Here is a 4342-nt window from a genome sequence, read left to right on the forward strand (position 1 = left end):
TAATCTTCCAAGTGCCCACAAGATCTGTGAATTATAAAGACTTCAGGCTAATTGCGTTCTTCAACCGCGGTCTCTCCTATCTGACAGGTCACTGCGGTAAGTGGATAAATCTGCACTCCATCGCAGGATCATACATCCTCCATGGTTCTCTGATGCCATTGAACACAAGGGCTTCATTTACTCTGTCGACTCCTTCTATGGTTGGACGTATTGCTGGCCTACTCTAGTCATCGCTATAAATGGTTGTTACACCAGTATGTTACTTTCCTATGATATCATGATGGCTTGCTTATATTACCATCAACATTTACTGAAAAAGTATTCATGCTCATAACATGTTGTTCTTAAGATTGACTACATCAAAGAGCCCTTTTTTATTTGACTCCAACTTTTTTTATGTTACTTTCCTATGATATCATGATGGCTTGCTTATATTACTATCAACATTTACTGAAAAAATATTCATGCTCATAACATGCTGTTCTTAAGATTGACTACATCAAGAGCCCTTTTTTATTTGACTCCAAATTTTTTTGTGTGGGTTATTTGACTCCAACTTGATATGATGTTGCAGGCCGCCTGGTGTCCCTACCCTTCCTAATCCCAGAAACTTTCAAAGAAAAGCGGCATGACAGTTGCAGGTGGTTCCTGGCTCGATCAGACGACGACGAACGATTGATGATCGTTCGCACGTACCAGACGTGTCGTTTCGCGGAATACAATCACAGTCACTACAAGGTCTTTGAGCAGGATCCCAGCTTCTCTGGGCCTTCAGGAATTTTTGACTGGAGGTTGGTAAGTAGCCTTGGTACACGCTCTCTGTTTGTCAGACTGAATTATCCGATTAACCAGGAGATAACCAACAGCAAGGATCATGATGGTAACGCGGTTTCGTTCATCAGGCAAAACTGTGTGTACACAGCGTACCATGCATCTCTGCATGCACCATACCCTGATATGTGCCACCACGCTCTGCAGCCCAAAGTAGGAGAGAGGGTCGCAAGTATCAGACTTCGACCTGCTGGCTAGAGTTTCCCCCGTCAGGCACCCATCTGGTTCAAGCCGTCAGCCAATCTCCACAGCCTAATAAATAGTAACGTCTAACTGAGCCAGTTAGTTAGATGCGTACACTTGGTGTAGTAGGATCTTTATTTAGTTTCATGCATACACTTGTTCTTTTTTGGTAGACCTTTTGTAATGATGGCTGACGTTTGGTTTGGAAGAGAGAGTCGCGTCTTCACTCTTTTGGCCTGCTTACTGCTTCTGTTGCACCCCCAGCCCTGGTTGCTGCTGCTGCTGTTTTCAATGTACAATCAGTAGTATATTTCATCTGTTAGTTGAATAAATGTGTTGTTAGAACGACAAACACAATGTTTTGGAAGTCGTTGCATGGTTCGATCCTTTAGTGCCCCGTACCGTACGTAGCGCATACTATTTTTCGTACGGAACACATTTTCCACTTGTTGATAACATGCAGCCCACTGATGAAGGCCCAATAGAGAAGCCCATAATTAACTGGAAGGGAGGCTCTCACATGAATCCGGCCCAGGTACATGGTCATGGTCCCCTAAACATAAATAAGTAAGTAAATAAATAAAGCTAAATGCTCATGCACCAGTTCTTTAAATTCACGATTTAATAGGAGGATATTATTTCCTATGATAGTATCATTACATTCAGTCGATATTATTCTTCGGCAAAGATAGCGACCAGTCTTCTTCCTCCCAGCATTTTCTTCCTGCAACCAGCGGACCCATGCAAATTGTAGTCAACGTCGTAAATAGATCCGGTCCATTTTTATTTTTCAATAAGAATGTCCAACCCAGCCCAACACATTGGCGGCATCACTTTATCCTCCGCCTTGGTGCGCTCCCCGCGGCGCCGCCGTCCGGCCCTGTCAACATAGTTTTTTTTCGAAATGGTCCCTGTCAACATAGTGAATCGGGAGAGGACTGTAGTTGTGAGTATGATAGTACGGACCCACCAGGTCCACTCCCGAACACAAGCAAGCGCCTCTTTTACTACTCAGATGAACCCCTCGTTTTTTACTCTAATCCACCCTGCTGATATCTGGGACCCACATCATTTTCAACATATAGTCAATTAATGACAGAATTGCACAACTTTTTTTAGTAGTATTTCGGAGGAGCAGGCTATAAACTGGGTTGTGTGGTCTCTATGGCCCGTGTATTTCTTTTTGAAGAATACCCAAGCTAGGCCTATTTGTTTTGTCCGACTTACTGGGCTGCAAATCTTTCAAGATGAGGAGGGATGCATTCCAGCTTGGCCAAAGAGTATGGTCAGTGTCTGTTAAAAGTAATATCAAAAGGGGATGAAAATTCCAAAAAAATTATAGCAAATGGGATATTAGTTTCTTTTTTTGTTTTTGTTCTTCACTGATATCTTATACGTATTTCATTGGATTTAACATGACATAGTAATAATTTATTTTAAAATTTGTTTTAGTATGGCTACTAATTTTTGGATTAAGAATATTTTGTTCGCCAGCAAAAATTTGCGAATTTTAAAAATTTCCCACATATTTAGTTAATTTTTTCAACCCTGGTACTAACCAGAAAATGGGCAGCAATTCTAAAAATGGAAAACGGGCTACAATAAATTCCATATGAATTAGAAAATGAGCAAAAAATAAAAAATAATAGCAAATGGGATGTACACGCCACAGATTTCGAGGTTGACTTGTTTACGCAAGGCTTTGTGAGTCAACACACAATTCTAGCAGCAGTGACTGTTGGATGTCCATCCAATGGCCGACGTGCTCTCGGCGCGGCCTGGTCAACGTGGTCAACGATCGACATGCATTTGAAGTGGACTGTACGTGAAGAGGCTGACAGCTGGGTCACGGGCGCACGCAAGGAAATGCCTCCTTATTACGCACAAAATAATGATTCCTCCACCTGACATCTGGGACCCATCGAAAGGGCCTCTGTATTTCGCGAAAAAATGTTACCGCCGCTGACAGCTCGGACCCACCAGCTATATCTTTGCACGCAAGGAAGTGCCTCCTTATTACGCACAAAAAAATGAATACCTCCCCCTACTAGCTGGGACCCAGTATAGTGGGAGGCTGACTTGTGGGCCTACTAAGTTGACGGGGACGGAGGGCTTTGTCAACTTAGTCAATATGCATGGTTTTAGCTCCAGTGACCATACGATGTCCATCCAACGGCCGTAGTGCTTCTCCAACCTATGGTCTTCTTGCTCCAGCCGCCCAAAGCAGCGTCGGTCATGCCGCATGCTCCTGCCTCCCGTGGCCGGCTGTGCGGCCGCGGAGGCCTCACCGCCCCCAACTATTCCCACCACTGGCCAGGCCCTGTGGCGACAACAGCCTCACACCGCAGCCAAACAAGTGAACCCTCGTACTCCTCTCCGCGCGGGCTTCCATTGCCGCGTCTTCCCTAGCTCTGCGTCGTCCCCTACCTAGGCCTCGCCGTCGTCCACCGCCCTGGTGCTCTCGGCGCGGCATGGTCAACGTGGTCAAGGAACGGCTTCCATCGGACGTGGACTATATGTGGAGAGGCTGACAGCTCGGTCCACGGCCGCAGCAAGGAAGTGCCTCCTTTTTACGCGCAACATAATTATTCCTCCACCTGACAGCGGGGACCCACCGAATGGGCCACCGTATTTCGCGAAAAAACGTTTCCCCCTGACTGTTGGGACCCACCAGCTACATCTTCGCACACAAGGAAGTGCGCCCGGGCAAAAAAATGATTCGCCCCCCTGATTGCTGGGACCCACCAGCTACATCTTCGCACACAAGGAAGTGCCTGACAGCCGGGACCCACCTGGTCAAAGTGTACGTAGTGTTGTCATTTTGGTCGCCAACGTGTACGTACATACTGGTCGATGTAGAGGCGTGCACGTGTTGTAGTAGAGGCGCACACGTAGCAGGTACATGTACGTACAACGGCCAGGGTGCAAGAAAGTAAATACGGCCACATACGTACATACGGGCGGGGGCTCGAACGCCTACTCGCACGTATGTACAGCCAGGGCTCGTGTACATGGCTGGGTCGGAACGGAGAAACAGCATCATCGTCATGTTCATGAAGAGCCAATCGGCTGGGTCGGAATGGAATGTGTCGTCGTGTTCATCGGGAGGGCTTGGATGGAACATCCGATGGAAATGAGGCCTGGCGTATCGCAGAACGGAGGAAACAACCTTGTGTTCGACCGGCCACGTTCGAAACGGGATCTATTCATCGGGAGGGGTCTGGCATACCGCAAAACGGAGGAAATGGACCTCCTACAGTTGAGATGGGGGTCATGTTGATCGGGAGGGGTGTGGCGTACCGCAAAACGGAGGAAACGGACTTGTGTT

The sequence above is a fragment of the Triticum aestivum genome, chromosome 3A (assembly GCF_018294505.1).
Source record: "Triticum aestivum cultivar Chinese Spring chromosome 3A, IWGSC CS RefSeq v2.1, whole genome shotgun sequence".
Lineage (NCBI taxonomy): Eukaryota > Viridiplantae > Streptophyta > Magnoliopsida > Poales > Poaceae > Triticum > Triticum aestivum.